The following is a 19,261-nucleotide window of genomic DNA, read 5'->3' as shown; positions in this document are numbered from 1 at the left end:
CCTGAGCATCCCTCCCCGGAGACCTTGGAGACTCTATGGGAGACAACTGGGGGGCTTCAAATTTCTTTAGACTGTCCTTGACCAATCTTTCCACCATAGACTTCAGCTGTTGGTCAGAGTCACTCCTTTCACCTGTCGCTTTAACATAACAGGCATCACAAAGGAACTTGTCAGCAGGAACCTGCGTCCTGCATCCCCAGCATAAACCTTCAGCTGCGTTACCTGGGCAGGCTGTTGAAGGGCGGGAAGATTCCCGGCTATGGAGACTGGTTCTCGCAGGAGAATCATGTCGTCTGGATCTGGAAGAGGAATGCCGGCGGTGGGATTTAGACGAATCACTTCCTCGGTGAGAACTCCGTCGCTGAGTAGACCTAGAAGGGCTGAAAAAGGGAAAAACCCAGCAGTGTTAGTGGAACATTCCCTAATGTTCCACTGTCACGCCCCCCCCCCCCCCCCGGCAGGTAACCCAAAAAAACAAGTACCTTCTCCGAGAGGGCTGGCCACTAGCAGGCGGTGAGGTATCCAAAGGATCCATCAGGGCTGGAGATAAAACAGCCTCAATTAAACCCAGAAAACAGCTGAGGAGGCAGAGATAAACTGACCTTAACAGAGACACATACCTAATGCTGAGAAACCAGGGCTCAGGAATGGCACTGCAGGCTTTACAAGTATCCCAGAATCACTGAAATAAAAAGCTGCGCCAACCCTCTAATTAATTAAATGACAAAAATATAATGTTAGAATATATGAATAATTATCATTGAATAATTATAACAATCAAATAAACACCATAAGTGCATAAAAATCACAAAAATACATAAAGAAGTAAAAAATATCACAAACAAAAATCCAATCATAAAAAGTTCATATGTGAGTCCAGATAAACGTTTGTGGCACCACAGTGATTCAACACATTCCAAAAGCGCATGAAGTGCCCGTCACCATATAGTGAATGCGCTTACCAGGAAATATATAAATTAGAGCGTTTGTATATAGTCGATGGGTCCCATCAAAGATATCCTCCTTTTAGTGGGTCAGCACTCCATCTCATAACAGTACTCTCCGGATATTAATCTATTCCGTGGTCCCAATAGGGAGCTCAGTAATCCCCAGAAAAGAAAGGAACCGACATAGCATAATATCGTAGGGACAATTTATTGAAAGAAAAAGTAGCACACTTACATGTGGGTAGATAAAACACAGCGTATAGGAACAATATATAAAAAGCCGGCCGGCAAACAGGAGCCCGTCCTCCTCTACTACAACGTGGTGGCGTCACTGCGTGCCTTCCTAGACGCGTTTCGTCATACCTGACGTTGTCAATGGGGAACGGGCAGCGCAGTGACGCTCCGCCTAATAAAGATAATAAAGCGTGCCAAGCCTCGTTCTGAGATGCAAGACTTAGTCGCAATACGCCATTGGAAGTAATGGCAAATAGCCCTGAAACAGGCACAGTCTGTCCGCTGCTGATAATGCAACGAAACAGCATGTAATATAGATCACTAACATCCTAGGCAATGATTGTATCGCTCGGATGTATCTAATAATCAAAATCAAAAAAGACTTACAAAAAAAAAAAAAAAAAAAAATTATAGTACCCGTGCGTGTTAGTGCGCCGCAGATGCAAAATAAGTGATGCATCGGCCCCGCACCACCACACAATATGCAAAAAAACAAAACGAAACATAAAAAGGAATTGACCCAATAATAAAATGAGCAGCATCTAGTCATATAAAGGAATCAATGCAAAAAACATATACATAATGAGTGTCATATGTCTAGCCTGTATATATTAAGAATCATCAAAATATATATATAGCAAAAATCGCATTATTTAAAAAAATTTACTCCATATTGGCCTGTGAATATAATGTTTTTCTTGGTGAAGAGAAAAAATGAGAAGTAGGAAATGTTCCATGCGTATAGATTCGACAAAATAATCGCATGAAATTAATCCATGCGTATAAATCGAACCCAATAATCGCATAAGAACAATATCTCAATTTATACCCAAAATTCCATCAGAAAAAAGGGCAAAAAACTAAAATTAAATTGAAATCCAAAAATCCTAAACTGAAAAATATAAAATAAAAAATAAAAAATAAAATAAAATAAATATATATACATGTGTAATAAAAGTATCACACATATCTAGATTCTATAGACCAGTCCAGCATCTCAAAACCAGCAAGGCCGAAAAGATAATAATACATATGAGAAACAAATTTAACCCACATGGTACAAAAAATATATATATACATAAGTATATATACACGTGTAAATGACTTTCAGAGAAAAGTCCCCTTTATAACTACTTACTCTCTTCAACAGAAGAGTATAAAAAAATTGATAAACAAACATTGGCACATTGTCAGTAGCGACGCCACATTGAAAAATGTGATTAGTGAGAAACCTCAAGTGGTGTTTAGAGGGGCATCGTCAGTGCGTAACCGTCTAGCACCAAATGTTATCGACCCTCCCGCCAGGGGTAGGGTTTTTTTTGATCAACTTACCGGATTTTACAAATGCGGAAAATGTAGGGTCTGTTCTTTTAATTCCTGTCTTCAGAGACGGACCACTACCTTTCGAAGTACGGCCACAGGATTAGACCATAGTATTAAACCGTGCATTACATGTGTCACCACGGGAGTGGTCTATATGTTGCAGTGCCCTTGCGGGCTGCAATACGTGGGACGCACAAAACGCCCCCTACAGGTGAGACTCAATGAACACATAACTAACATCATCATTGGTTTTCCCAACCACTCTGTGTCTAAGCACTACTTGAAATTCCACAACAAAGACCCCTCTAAGACCCTCTTTTTGGGGATTGACAAATATAAGCCTCACTGGCGGGGGAGCTCTTTAATGAGAGAAATTTCAAAACTTGAGATGTCTTGGGTCTATCGCCTTAAAACCTATGCCCCTTTTGGGCTTAATATTGACACTGATGTCAATGCCTTCATTGACAATTCTTAGTTCATTTTCATTTTTCACTTCATGCATTTGGGTCGGGTTTTTTTACTTATGTATATATATATATTTTTTGTACCATGTGGGTTAAATTTGTTTCTCATATGTATTATTATCTTTTCGGCCTTGCTGGTTTTGAGATGCTGGACTGGTCTATAGAATCTAGATATGTGTGATACTTTTATTACACATGTATATATATTTATTTTATTTTATTTTTTATTTTATATTTTTCAGTTTAGGATTTTTGGATTTCAATTTAATTTTAGTTTTTTGCCCTTTTTTCTGATGGAATTTTGGGTATAAATTGAGATATTGTTCTTATGCAATTATTGGGTTCGATTTATACGCATGGATTAATTTCATTCGATTATTTTGTCGAATCTATACGCATGGAACATTTCCTACTTCTCATTTTTTCTCTTCACTAAGAAAAACATTATATTCACAGGCCAATATGGAGTAAATTTTTTTAAATAATGCGATTTTTGCTATATATATATTTTTTGATGATTCTTAATATATACAGGCTAGACATATGACACTCATTATGTATATGTTTTTTGCATTGATTCCTTTATATGACTAGATGCTGCTCATTTTATTATTGGGTCAATTCCTTTTTATGTTTCGTTTTGTTTTTTTGCATATTGTGTGGCGGTGCGGGGCCGATGCATCACTTATTTTGCATCTGCGGCGCACTAACACGCACGGGTACTATAATTTTTTTTTTTTTTTTTGTAAGTCTTTTTTGATTTTGATTATTAGATACATCCGAGCGATACAATCATTGCCTAGGATGTTAGTGATCTATATTACATGCTGTTTCGTTGCATTATCAGCAGCGGACAGACTGTGCCTGTTTCAGGGCTATTTGCCATTACTTCCAATGGCGTATTGCGACTAAGTCTTGCATCTCAGAACGAGGCTTGGCACGCTTTATTATCTTTATTAGGCGGAGCGTCACTGCGCTGCCTGTTCCCCATTGACAACGTCAGGTATGACGAAACGCGTCTAGGAAGGCACGCAGTGACGCCACCACGTTGTAGTAGAGGAGGACGGGCTCCCGTTTGCCGGCCGGCTTTTTATATATTGTTCCTATACGCTGTGTTTTATCTACCCACATGTAAGTGTGCTACTTTTTCTTTCAATAAATTGTCCCTACGATATTATGCTATGTCGGTTCCTTTCTTTTCTGGGGATTACTGAGCTCCCTATTGGGACCACGGAATAGATTAATATCCGGAGAGTACTGTTATGAGATGGAGTGCTGACCCACTAAAAGGAGGATATCTTTGATGGGACCCATCGACTATATACAAACGCTCTAATTTATATATTTTCTGGTAAGCGCATTCACTATATGGTGACGGGCACTTCATGCGCTTTTGGAATGTGTTGAATCACTGTGGTGCCACAAACGTTTATCTGGACTCACATATGAACTTTTTATGATTGGATTTTTGTTTGTGATATTTTTTACTTCTTTATGTATTTTTGTGATTTTTATGCACTTATGGTGTTTATTTGATTGTTATAATTATTCAATGATAATTATTCATATATTCTAACATTATATTTTTGTCATTTAATTAATTAGAGGGTTGGCGCAGCTTTTTATTTCTGTATTTCTGTTGGGTGCCATATCACATTTATTGCTGCTGCCTGCTTTATATAGAGTTTACTTGTTTTCACAAATTTTTCCCCAGCGCGGTTTATTTTTTTCCATCCCAGAATCACTGCAAGTTGTTTTCTGTTTTTAAAACTGCCGCCTTAATGACGTCACGAATTCCGTCATAAAAATGCTAGTGCGCATGCGCGAAGCCCGCAACGCGCATGCGCGAACCAAGCCTCGTCCTCGCATCGGTCTCGCGCATGCGCAGAACGACCGAGCGGCGAACGAGGAAGTAACTGGGCGGCTGGAACGCAAGGAAACCAGCCGCCCAGCAAGCCAGATACAGCGCTGTGCGGTGTATGGGGAAAGAAAAAGCCACTGCAAAACAGCAAAGAAACATACAGAACTGACACAGAAAGGCTGCCATGGAAAAAACAAACAGCTCACCACTCCTGTAGACGGACACCAGCCGAGGTAGGTCCCCACACATGCCGGACTTCTGGGAGGAGGGGGCGAAAGTCACCTGCTAGTAGCTAGGCTCACGACTAATCACGCGGCTTCACCTGTCAGTGACCAGGCATACACCTCTTCAGCGCCTCTTCCATATGCCCCTTTTCCATACTCCGCTAGTAGCTAGAGCTTATTGGAAATATGCGACTCCAAGTCGCTCGGCCGGTCCGTATCGCAGAAAAAAATGCAAGTCTTCAGGGTAAAAAGACACATGTTAGGTCCTATGGAGGAGGACAAAAAAAGAACACGGCCTCTGGCAGGGAGCAAAGATTTATGGGAGTGTCGTCCTATAGGGTAATGGAGGCGGGACTAAACCCACACGTAGGCTGCCATGGAGTCTGTCAGGAAATGTCTTTTGCAATGAAGTTCAGGCATAATTGAAAATCAAAACACATTTTTTACCGGTAGAATATATATATATATATATATATATATATCCACACACATACATACAGTGATTTGAAAAAGTATTCATACCCCTTTGTAAATATTTTATTATATCTTTTCATGTGACAACAATGAAGAACACAATTATCTCTCAATACAGTAATCCTAGCAGTGCAGCCAGAGGATTGGATGGCCTCTATAGACCTCAAAGATGCCTACCTAAATATTCCAATTCATCATGATTTCCAGCCCTTTCTACGATTCAAAGTAGAGGAACTTTATCTACAGTTTTAATGTCTGCCTTTTGGCATATCGACAGCCCCCAGAACCTTTACAAAGGTGTTGGTGGCAATTCTGGTGGCTCTTCTTTGGGAGAAGGGGGTGCGTATCCTGCATCTAGACGACTTGCTGATCCTGTCGCAACACAAAGAAATGCTCCAAACTCACCTACAGGAAGTTGTGACACATTAACAAAGTATGGTTGGCTAATAAACTATCCGAAGAGTCAGTTTTTCCCAGCACAAATAAATTATATAGCTTGGGGCATTGTTGAATACCCCAGAGGAGAGAAAATCCCTCTAATCATAGCCAAGGTAGGGAGAGCTATGGCGAGCAGAACCATGTCAGCAGCAGAGTGTCTGAGTCTCCTGGGATCATTTTCCTCATGCATCCCAATGGTAAAGTGGGCCCGGGGGCATCTCTGCATTTTTCAGCGGGGGGGGGGGGGGGTTTCTCTACCAGTGGAAGAGGGGATCCTTATCTCAAAAGATTCTGATTACATGTTCAATGAAATTCTATGTCAGTCTATGGTGGTGGACAAGACCCCATAATCTGTTAAATCATTGCCATCTTGGCCCCATCTCTTGGATCACTCTTACATCAGATGCAAGTCGTTTGGGTTGGGGCACCCATTTCGAAAATCAGTTGATCCAGGGGAGATGGCAGTTCAACACGGAGGGCATAGTATCCAACATTTTTGAGTTAAGAGCAGCCTGGGTGGCAATATGTCATGTAGCATCCTCTCTGAGAGGCAAGTCTATCTTGCTACAGACAGGAAACAAGTCGGCAGTAGCTTATGTCCAGAACCAAGGGGGAATGCACAGGAGGTCATTGTCCAATGAGGTAGCCCAGATAATAGTCTGGGTCGAAAGGAATCTCCCCAATCTCAAAGCATCTTATATCCCAGCTCTTGAAAATCACCTGGCAGATCGCCCATCAAGGAAATTCATGAACAACAACGAATAGTCCTTCAACCAGGAGGTTTTCCAATAGATCCGTCACTGATGGGGCATCCCTTAAATAGACCTTTTTGCGTCTCCTCTCAATGCCAAAACACCCCACTTCTTTGCAAGGTTTCCAGTCCAGGATTTGGCAGGAGTGGATGCCCTTGTCCAACCACGGATCTTCCAAGTAGGATATGCATTACCTCCAATCCCTCTGATACTGAGATTTCTTCAACGCCTGACAGAAGAACAAGTAACCACCTTAGCAGAAATACCTTATTGCCCAAAAAGGCCCTGGTTTACTCTATTGAACAAGCTCTTTGCGATTCCCTAACACTTCCGGTCACACACAACCTTCTTCCATCCACATCCAGAAATCCTGGATTTGAGGGCCTGCAAATTGAGCGTAAGAGGCTGAAATGATTGGGTTGCTCTCACAGAGTAATAAAGACATTGCTTAAAGGGGTTGTAAAGGTTTGTTTTTTATTTTCTAAATAGGTTCCTATAAGCTAGTGCATTGTTGGTTCACTTACCTTTTCCTTCGATTTCCCTTATAAATGTTTTTTTTTCTTTGTTTTCTTTGTCTGAATTTCTCACTTCCTGTTCCTCCTCAGTAAGCTGTTCTGGCTGACTAACCACCTCTCAGATGATGGTGAGAAGTTTACTGAGGAGAAACAGGAAGTGAGATATTCAGACAAAGAAAACAAAGAAAAAAAAAACATTTATAAGGGAAATCGAAGGAAAAGGTAAGTGAACCAACAATGCACTAGCTTAGAGGAACCTATGTAGAAAATAAAAAACGAACCTTTACAACCCCTTTAAAGACAGAAAAGCTTCCACCAATAGCACCTACTACGAGATTTGGCAAAAATGTTCAGAATTTGTAGAAACTAACAATTTCAATCCATTAAAACCAGGGATTCGCAAAGTTCTTTTGTTTCTACAAAAGGTGTTAGATTTAGGCCTAGGACATAGCTCCCTGAAGGTTCAGGTGTCAGCCTTATCAGCCCTAACAGACACCAGATGGGCTCTAGACCCACTAATAGAACATTTTTTGAGGGCAGTCCTTAGATTAAAACCTCCAAGGAAATTGTTATATCCAAAGTGGGATCTACCTTTAGTACTCAGTGTGCTCGCAGTTCCTCCATTCGCACCTACGGAAGAATGCTCTCTAGAAGACATTACTCTCAAAGCAGCATTTCTAATTGCCATCACCTCTGGTCGAAGGGTCTCGGAAATCCAAGCCTTAGGAGCTGAGGGCCCCTACATTACGTTTTTCCAGACAGGGTGGTGCTCTATCCTATTCACAAGTTTTTTCCTAAAGTTTCCATTGTACTATACCATTTTAATCAAGAATGGGTACTCCCAGCTTTTAAGGAAGATCCAGCAACATCAGTGCTGCATGAGCTGGACGTGGCGAGGCATTACATTGAGATGACACAATCGTTTGGTCTCTTTGTGATCCCTAAGGGTGCAAGAAGAGGAATGGCAGCATCAAAGACAACAACCTTGCCAAGTTGGATTGTACGTCTCATTCAGAGAACATATCGGGCTAGTGGTCTTCCGGTCCCAAAATCAATAAACTCTCACTCGACATGGGGGGTCGCATCTTGCTGGGCAGCTTTAGCGCGTGTCTCTCCAGAAACTGTCGTTTGGCAAGCTGGTCATCTTTCACCACATTCCTTACCCACTATATTCTAGATCCAGCCGCGCTCCCTTTCTCGTGACTTCAGGAAAAAAGCTTTGCAGTTATCTTCTCTATAATCAAAATTAAAATATGTTTTTGCAACAACCTTCCCTGTGAGCGAGTGAGTATATTTACCATATGTATGCTGCCATGAAGGCACCAGGAAAATGGAAAATTGAATACTTTCCTTTTTGTAATTTTCCTCTCCTGGTGGCTATCCATGGCAACATACGTCCCTTTCTATAATCCTTAAATGTTTGAGTCTAATTAAAAGAATGGCGTATGGGGGCTGACTCTTTCTTTTATAGAGTTGAAATTGGTCCTGTGGATTGGTTGGGGGAGGAGTTACCAACCATATGTATGCTGCCATGGATAGGCACCAGGAAAGGAAAATTACAGAACGGTAAGTATTGAATTTTCCGTTTTCACTTCAATAACAGCTGCAAGTCTTTCTGGGTGTGTCTCTACCAGCTTTGCACATCTAGAGAGTGACATCTTTGCCCATTCTTCTTTGCAAAATAGCCCAAGCTATGTCAGATTGGATGGAGAGCGTCTGAACAGCAATTTTCAAATCTTGGCACAGATTCTTAATTGGATTTAGGTCTGAACTTTGACTGGGCCATTCTAGCACATGAATATGCTTTCATCTAAACCATTTTATTGTAGCTCTGGCTGTATGTTTAGGGTCGTTGTCCTGCTGGAAAGTGAACCTTCACCCCAGCCTCAAGTCTTTTGCAGACTCCAACAGGTTTTCTTCTAAGATTGCCCTCTATTTTACTCCATCCATCTTCCCATCAACTCTAACCAGCTTCCCTGTCCCTGCTGAAGAAAAGCATCCCCACATGATGCTGCCACCAACATGTTTCACGGTGGAGATGGTGTGCTCAGGGTGATGTGCAGTCTTAGTTTTCCGCCACAGAGTGTTGCTTTTAGGCCAAAAAGTTAAATTTTGGTCTCTTTTGACTAGAGCGCCTTCTTCTGCATGTTTGCTGTGTCCCCCACATGGCTTCTCGCAAACTGAAAATGGGACTTCTTATGGCTTTCTAACAACAATGGCTTTCTTCTTGCCTCTTCCATAAATGCCAAATTTGTTAAGTGCACAACTAATAGTTGTCCTGCGGACAGATTCTCCCACCTGAGCTGTGAATCTCTGCAGCGCCTCCAGAGTTACCATGGGCTTCTTGGCTGTTTCTCTGATTTATGCTCTTCTTGCCCAGGCTGTCAGTTTAGGTGGATGGGTATGTCTTGGTAGGTTTACAGTTGTGCTATATGCCAGTGGTTCTCAACCTCAGTTCTCAAGTATCCCAAGGGGCCATGTTTTGGGAAATTCCTTTAGATAAAATAGCTCTTATAAATACCATGTCATTGATATGGATTTAAAGCAGCTGTGCAAAATAAAGGAAAACCTGAAAACTTGGCCTGTTGGGGGTACTTGAGGACTGAGCCACTGCTATAGGCCATCCATTTTCAGATGATGGATTGAACAGTGCTTTGTGAGATGTTCAAAGCTTGAGATATTTTTTTTATAACCTAACTCTGCTTTAAACTTCTCCACAACTTTATCCCTGACCTGTCTGGTGTGTTCCTTCATGTTCTCTAACAAACTTCTGAGGGCTTTACAGAACAGCTGTATTCTGAGATTAAATTACACACAGATGGACTCTATTTACGAATTAGGTCAATTCTGAAGGCAATTGGTTCCACCAGATTTTAACCACTTCAATACCAGGCACTTATGCACCTTCCCGCCCATACCACTTTTCAGCTTTCAGCGCTCTCACATTTTGAATGACAATTACTCAGTCATACTCCACTGTATCCAAATAAAATGTTTAGAATTTTTTTTCTGACAAATAGAGCTTTCTTTTGGTGGTATTTAATCACCACTGGGTTTTTATTTGTTGTGATATCAGCGAAAAAACAGCACAAAATTTGAAAAAAAAAACACTTTTTTTTAGTTTCTATTGTAAAATTTTGCAAATAAGTAATTTTTCTTCATAAATTTGTGCCAAAATTTATACTGCTACATATCTTTGGTAAAAATAACCCAAATTAGTGTATATTATTTGGTCTTTATGAAAGTTATAGAGTCTACAAACTATGGTGCCAATCACTGAAAATTGATCACATCTGATCACACCTGATGTACTGAAGGCCTATCTCATTTCTTGTGACACTAACAAGCCAGGAAAGCACAAATACCCCCCAAATGACCCCTTTTTGGAAAGTAGACAGTCCAATGTATTTACTAAGAGGCATGGTGAGTTTTTTTAAGTTGTTCTTTTATAAGATATTTATAACGCATAGCATAGCATGTACATAGCAAAAATGACATCCCAAAATACATTCTGCGATACAACACGTTTGAGACTTTTACACAGCCTGGCCACATACAGAGGCCCAACATCCAAGTAGCACCTCCAGGCATTCTAGCAGCATTAATTACACATATTTTCTGATTACCGATCACATTTTTGAAGGTCCTTTATATTTCTAACACATAGCAGGTACATGAAAATAACAAAAGATTACCTGTGGTTTTAGAAGTGCAGTGGTCCACAGAGGAGAGCATCGGTCCAGGCAGCAGGCAGGAATGAGGTCAGCGACAGCAAAAGCAATCATCCAGGCAGGAATACTGTCTATAGTTCATACAGGCAGAGATACTGTCAGCACAGCCAGAACACAGCCAAAGCACAGGTCCAGGCAGCAGGCAGAGTTGTCTCGGCAGAAATACTGTCCAAAGTCAGTAGAGGCAGATATATGGTCAACACCAAAGTATTGGTCCAAACAGCAGGAAGAAACATAGTAGGCATGTGCAATTCGTTTCGTAACGAATTGAAATTCGGCCAAATTTTGCCTCTTTCGGACATTCGGATGCATCCGAATGTCCGAATAAAAAAATAACGAATTACAATGAATACAAAAGAAATATAACGAATGAATTCGAAAACAATTCTAGTCGAATCAAATTTGAAAACAATTCGAATCGAATTTGAAAACAAATTTGAATAAAAATCGAAAAAATATAAATCTATTTCTAAAGAATACAGTAAAATAGAATATAAAATAATAACACAGTAGAATGAATATATATATTGTAAGGGATCTTCCCGGGGTAGGGTGTGTTTGGACACAGTTCACAGCAGACTTGGAATTTATAAAGCAGATCTTGGCGTTTATTCGTGGTACAAACAGTCCAGCAAACAAAAATATACAGCAACACTGTGCTTTCTAAGTACAACAAAAATAAAAGACCTAGCCCGGCTGGGCGCTTACTAACAGGTTCTTCTCACCTATCTGACACTTACAAACACAGCGTCTTTCGCCTGGATATCGCAGGGTGGATTTTAGCTCCAGCAGTGGCTGTGCTTGCAGCTTCCTCAAACACACAGACTGTTCGTTTCCCTGGCTGAGAGCAATCACCTGCAGGCCCGCAGAGCCTTTACCTTCCCAGGCTAATTAGGATCAAAGCTCACCTGATCCAAAACCCAGAACTGGAACGAGGGATGGGGGGTGTGGAATGACAGGTCCCTCTACCAAACCTACCTGCCATTCCATATAAATCCAGGCCCGGCAAGATTTAAATAACAACTCAGCAGCATATTGCTGTTGAGAAACTGATCCATCCTGGACTTACCATCTCACACTGTGTAGCAACCTAGGTGAGATGTACACCCCCTCAACCACTTCTCCAGTGACATGTCTACATATCCCCCCCCTCTTTTTCAGACCGGAGGGCTGAGCCTTTTGTCCCCACAGACAACTCACCCTTGACAATGCGTCAGCATTTGCCTGTAATTTCCCTGGCCTGTGTTCCACAGTGAAATTAAAGTTTTGTAAGGACAGAAACCATCTAGTCACTCTTGCATTTCTCTCCTTGTTTAACTTCATCCATGTTAGGGGGGCATGGTCTGTCACCAACTTGAATTTCCTGCCTAGCAAGTAATACTTTAAAGATTCTAGGGCCCACTTCACTGCCAAACATTCTCGCTCCACAATGGCATAATTTTTCTCGGCCGGGGTTAGTTTTCTACTCAAGTACGTCACCGGATGCTCCTCACCATTCACTACTTGTGAGAGTACTGCACCTAAGCCTGTGTTAGAGGCATCTGTCTGGACCAGAAATTCTCGCCTGAAATTGGGGGTGACTAACACAGGTGGTTGGCACAAGGCAGACTTAAGGCTTTGGAAAGCCTTCTCGGCCTCTGGGGTCCACGTGACCATTGCTGTCTTTCCGCCCTTTGTCAAGTCAGTTAGTGGAGCAGCAACTGAGGCAAAGTTCGGCACAAATCTACGGTAATAACCCGTAATACCCAGGAAAGCTCTAACCTGTTTCCTTGTCAGGGGTCTAGGCCAATTCTGTATTGCCTCAATTTTATTTAGCTGTGGCCTAACCAATCCTCTTCCAACAATGTAGCCCAGATATTTGGCCTCTTCTAGGGCTAGAGCACACTTCTCGGCATTTATGGTCAACCCTGCATCACTTATGGCATCCAACACGGCCTGTACCTTACAGAGGTGACTTTCCCAATCAGGGCTAAAAATGACCACATCATCGAGGTAGGCGGCTGAGTAATCCCGATGTGGTCGCAGAATCAAGTCCATCAACCTCTGGAAAGTTGCAGGCGCTCCATGTAACCCGAATGGCATCACTACATACTGGAATAGCCCATCAGGGGTGGAGAATGCAGTTTTCTTTTTAGCCTCGTCAGAAAGTGGAATCTGCCAGTAGCCCTTTGTGAGATCGAGGGTGGTTATGTACCTGGCGTTACCTAACTTCTCAATCAACTCATCTACCCTGGGCATAGGATAAGCATCGAACTTGGAGATCTCATTCAACTTTCTGAAATCGTTACAGAACCTCCAAGTTCCATTGGGCTTTGGGATTAGCACAATCGGGCTGGACCATTCACTCTGTGACACCTCAATTACCCCCAGATCAAGCATACGTTTTACCTCGTCAGATACGGCTTTTCTACGTGCCTCCGGTATCCTATAGGGCTTTAGGTTTACTCTGCTTCTAGGCTCAGTTTCAATGTGATGATGGATGAGGTGGGTACGCCCTGGGAGGTCAGAGAACTTGTTTTTGTTTTTCTGTAAAAATTCCAGAGCCTCCTGTTTCTGTGACACTGATAGAGCATCACCTACTTTGACTGGAGGGATTGGTGGTGACAAATTATTAACAGTATTTGTCGCCACCAAGGATTCCCTGTCTTTCCAGGGCTTGATCAAGTTTATGTGATAAACTTGGAAAGGCTTCCTTCTACCTGGTTGGTGCACCTTGTAGTTCACCTCACTGATCTTTTCAACAATTTCATAAGGACTTTGCCACTTCGCTAAGAATTTACTCTCAACAGTGGGGACTAGTACAAGAACCCTATCGCCTGGGTTGAATGTCCTGATTCTTGCGGACCGGTTGTAAATTCTACTTTGGGCCTCTTGAGCTCTCTGGAGGTGTTCCCTTACCAGGGGCATTACAGTGGCTATACGGTCCTGCATTTGTGCTACATGCTCAATAACACTCTTGTATGGGGTGGACTCATTCTCCCATGTCTCTTTTGCAAAGTCCAGTAGACCCCTAGGGTGACGACCATAGACCAACTCGAATGGTGAGAACCCTGTGGACGCTTGGGGCACCTCCCTAATAGCAAACATGAGGTAGGGTAATAAATGATCCCAGTCACGACCATCTTTTGCCACCACTTTCTTTAACATATGTTTCAAAGTTTTATTAAATCTCTCCACCAATCCGTCCGTCTGGGGGTGGTATACAGAGGTACGGATGTGTGAGATTTTAAATAGTTTGCATAATTCCTTCATTACTTTCGACATAAATGGCGTACCTTGGTCAGTTAGGATTTCTTTGGGGATCCCAGTCCTAGAGAACATATAAAACAACTCACGTGCAATTGTTTTAGATGCAGTGTTTCTTAAGGGTACAGCCTCAGGATAGCGGGTCGCATAATCCATGACTACCAAAATATACTGGTGTCCTCTAGCTGACTTTACAATGGGACCCACTAAATCCATGGCAATACGCTCAAAAGGCACCTCTATAATAGGGAGTGAAACCAAAGGACTGCGAAAATGTGACACTGGGGCACTAACCTGACATGTGGGGCACGACTCACAGTATTTTTTAATGTCATCATATATGGCCGGCCAAAAAAACCTCTGGAGAACCCTCTCTCGCGTTTTGTCAGTCCCCAAGTGTCCCCCAAGAACATGGTTATGTGCCATGTCAAGCACCTGACGCCGGTACGGCTTAGGTACCAGAAGCTGTTCCACAATCTCATCTTTAACCTTATTGACTCTATAGAAAAGATCATTAGTCACCGAAAAATGTGGAAATCTTTTTTCAGCATCTGGTTCCTGAGGTACCCCGTTCATAACAGCAACCTGCTCTCTCGCATTTTTGAGAGTGGGGTCCTGTAATTGTGCAGCCCCAAAATTATCGCTAGACACCTCTAAGTCTAGTATATTTTGCTCAGTGGGAGGAGCCTCCTCCTCCCCAGCCAGGACCTGCAAAGGAAAACAATCATTTTCATCCTGTACACTTTTATCATTCACAGTGGACAAGGCAACCACCTTAGAGGTATCCTCACTCCTTTTGGGGATTTTTCTTTTTTCCCAGAGAGCCCAGAATAATGGAAAATCGCGCCCCAATATTACATTATGCATGAGGTTTTTAACCACACCCACTTCATATTGTACGGTGCCTTGTTCAGTCCCGACTTTAGCCAGCACTATAGGGTACACTTTTGTATCACCATGTATGCACACAACACTCATATGCTTTTTAGACTCTAAGTCCCCAGCGACCAGGCTAGCATGCACCAAGGTTACGAGGCTTCCCGAGTCCATTAACGCCTTAACAGGAAAGTCATTGATTGTAATATTGCAGATTTGCGGTTCAGTCTCTAGTCCAGGAACTGCAGCACAAGATGGTTCCGCAAACAGCGACTGACGCCGGCTAGCGTCACACTCCATGGGTTCAGTGGTAAGAGGGCAATGGGCAGACACGTGTCCCGCCTCATGGCATCTCCAACACTGGACAGGGCCTGGTCTCCTTGGCAAGGAGTCCTTTTTAGAGCCCCTTAGCCACCCGGGACCATCATCAGTCTTTTGTCCCTGAGACACCACTTGAGCCCTTTTTCCTCCATCAGCACCCCTCCACACTCCCCCAATAGATGGAAGTCTCTTACCAGCTGACGGCGCAGGTCTGGCGCTCCGGGGAGGTGAAGATGCTGCAGGAATATCACGGAGGTAGTCCTCAGTCGCCTAGAACCTCTCCACAAGGTTGACAAGTTCGTTTGCGTTCTTAGGATCACCTTGTCCCACCCAGCGTTGCAGGTCAGTAGGAAGTGCTCGGAGGTAGCGATCCATCACGACCTTCTCTAGGATTTGTGCAGGAGTAGAAGTGTCTGGCTCCAACCACTTTCTTGCCAAATGGATTAGGTCATACATCTGGGACCTCGCTGATTTGTCCAGACTGTAGCTCCAGTTGCGTACCCTCCGGGCACGGACTGCAGTAGTAACTCCTAGTCGGGCAAGTATCTCCTCTTTTAGCCGAGTATAGTCCGTGCCCGCATTCTCCACCAATTGTAAGGGATCTTCCCGGGGTAGGGTGTGTTTGGACACAGTTCACAGCAGACTTGGAATTTATAAAGCAGATCTTGGCGTTTATTCGTGGTACAAACAGTCCAGCAAACAAAAATATACAGCAACACTGTGCTTTCTAAGTACAACAAAAATAAAAGACCTAGCCCGGCTGGGCGCTTACTAACAGGTTCTTCTCACCTATCTGACACTTACAAACACAGCGTCTTTCGCCTGGATATCGCAGGGTGGATTTTAGCTCCAGCAGTGGCTGTGCTTGCAGCTTCCTCAAACACACAGACTGTTCGTTTCCCTGGCTGAGAGCAATCACCTGCAGGCCCGCAGAGCCTTTACCTTCCCAGGCTAATTAGGATCAAAGCTCACCTGATCCAAAACCCAGAACTGGAACGAGGGATGGGGGGTGTGGAATGACAGGTCCCTCTACCAAACCTACCTGCCATTCCATATAAATCCAGGCCCGGCAAGATTTAAATAACAACTCAGCAGCATATTGCTGTTGAGAAACTGATCCATCCTGGACTTACCATCTCACACTGTGTAGCAACCTAGGTGAGATGTACACCCCCTCAACCACTTCTCCAGTGACATGTCTACAATATATATATATATATATATACCATCTTCCGAAATTCGAATTTCCTATAGAATGAATTAGAATAGAAAAGATTTGAATACAAAAGAATAGACTAGAAAAACAATTGAACAGAATAGTATAAAATATTATTTTTCTATTTATTTTTATTCTATCACTGAGTCCAAGCCTTATTCTTCAAGGGGAAACCCTAACCCTAAACCTAACCCGAACTCCAAGTTGGGGATTGTCCACTTGCCACATCACCTGCCACAAGTTGTGTATTGTCCACCTGCCACGAGTGCCACATGACCGGCCACGGGTGCCACGTGACCGGCTACGGGTGCCACTTGACCGGCCATGGGTGCCACTTGACCGGCCACGGGTGCCACGTGACCGGCCACGAGTGCCACGTGACGTGCCACGTGACCTGCCACAGGTGCCACGTGACGTGCCACGTGACCGGCCATGGGTGCCACGTGACCTGCCACAAGTGCCACGTGACCAAGTTGTGGACTGTCCACTTGCCACATCACCTGCCAAAAGTTATGGGGTTCCTAGCACCAAGTGACCCCGAGATATGTATCTTGGGGGCCACTTACAGCTAGAGTGTGTTCCCCGAGATATGTGGGCCCAAATTTGGGTCGCAAAATGTCATTCTCTGATATGGACAATATGTCAAGCACTTTTCTGTAGCAGAGAATGACATTTTGTGACCCGAATTTGGAGCCACATATCTCAGGGTCACTTGGTGCTAGAATGTCGAAAAAATTTTTTTTATATTTATATATCATATATATCTAATTCACTCCCTGGTCATCTCTCGCCTCGACTACTGCAACTCCCTCCTCGTTGGATTACCTTTACATAGGCTATCCCCCCTCCAGTCCATAATGAATGCCGCTGCCAGACTCATCCACCTTACCAGCCATTCAGTGTCCTCCACCCCTCTCTGCCAATCCCTGCACTGGCTTCCACTCACCCAACGAATAAAATTCAAAGTACTAACAATAATTTACAAAGCCATCCATAACTCTGCCCCCAGCTACATCACTGACCTGGTCCCAAAATACCAACCAAACCGCCCTCTTCGGTCATCTCAAGACCTCCTGCTCTCTAGCTCCCTTGTCCCCTCCTCCCATGCTCGCCTCCAGGATTTCTCCAGAGCTTCTCCCATCCTCTGGAACTCCCTACCCCAATCTGTCCGACTGTCCCCTAATCTATCCATCTTTAGACGATCCCTGAAAACCCTTCTCTTCAAATAAGCCTATCCTGCTTCTAACTAACACTGTTTTACTTCCCCCATCAGCTCATCCCCCACAGCAATTACCTCCTGTATCAATTGCCCCTTCCTTTTTAGATTGTAAGCTCTAACGAGCAGGGCCCTCTTATTCCTCTTGTGCCAAATTGTAATGTAAATGTAATGTCTGCCCTTATGTTGTAAAGCGCTGAGCAAACTGTTGGCGCTATATAAAACCTGTATAATAATAATAATAATAATAATATTTTTTTTTTTTTTTTAGACATTCGAATTTCGTATAGAATGAATTCGAATTTGAATAGAAAAGATTTTAATATAAAAGAATAGACTAGAAAAACAATAGAAAAGAACAGAATAAAATATAATATAATATATTCTATTCTATTGTTTTCTAGTCAACGTTCTATTTTATTATAATATTTTCTATCCAAATTTAAAATTAATTAATTTAAAAATTAATTCATTCTATTTGAAATTCGAATTTCAGAAGATGGTTGTATATTCTTTCTATTTTATTCTATTAAATTATATATTTTTTTTCTAATCTTTTCTATTTGAATTAGACATTTTGGAAGATGGTTAGTTACTTATATATATCTGTCACATCAACTTCTCATACTTGCAGTGTACCAGTGCAAAAAAACACACACATCTTATTTCATTTATATTTATCACATCAATGAAGTTGTCAGCATGCCTGATTGAAGAAGTCACAGATGTCGATCTTAAGGCAAGTACATATGCTGTATGTCATTGTCCACTTGCCACGTCACCTGCCACAAGTTGTGTATTGTCCACTTGCCACATCACCTGCCACAAGTTGTGTATTGTTCACTTGCCACAACACCTCCCACAAGTGCCACGTGACCGGCCATGAGTGACACTTGTCCGGTCACGGGTGCCATGTTACTGGCCACGGGTGCCATGTTACTGGCCACGGGTGCCACGTGACCAGCCACGAGTGCCACGTGACCAGCCACGAGTGCCACGTGACCTGCCACGGGTGCCACTTGACCTGCCACGGGTGCCACGTGACTTGTCACGAGTTTCACGTGAACAGACACGAGTGCCACGTGTACCACTTGACCTGCCACAAGTGCCACATGACCAAGTTGTGGATTGGCCACTTGCTACATCACCTGCCACAAGTTGGGGTTCCTAGCACCAAGTGACCCATAGATATAGGTAATATGTCAAGTACTTTTCTGCAGCAGAGAATGACATTTTGCGACCCGACTTTGGGGCCACATATCTCGGGGCCACTTATAGCTAGAAACCCCAAATTTGGTATACAAACACAATAGTACTAGCACTACAACATATCAAAATTTCTAGCACCAAGTGATCCCGAGATACGTGGCCCCAAATTCGGGTCACAAAATGTCAAGCACTTTTCTGCAGCAGAGAATGAAAT

The sequence above is a fragment of the Lithobates pipiens genome, unplaced genomic scaffold (genome assembly GCF_037356315.1).
Source record: "Lithobates pipiens isolate NorthernLeopardFrog02 unplaced genomic scaffold, aLitPip1_a1.2 Scaffold_18, whole genome shotgun sequence".
In the NCBI taxonomy this organism is placed as follows: domain Eukaryota; kingdom Metazoa; phylum Chordata; class Amphibia; order Anura; family Ranidae; genus Lithobates; species Lithobates pipiens.
The sequence above is the reverse complement of the archived record's forward strand: the minus strand, read 5'-3'. Positions refer to the sequence as shown.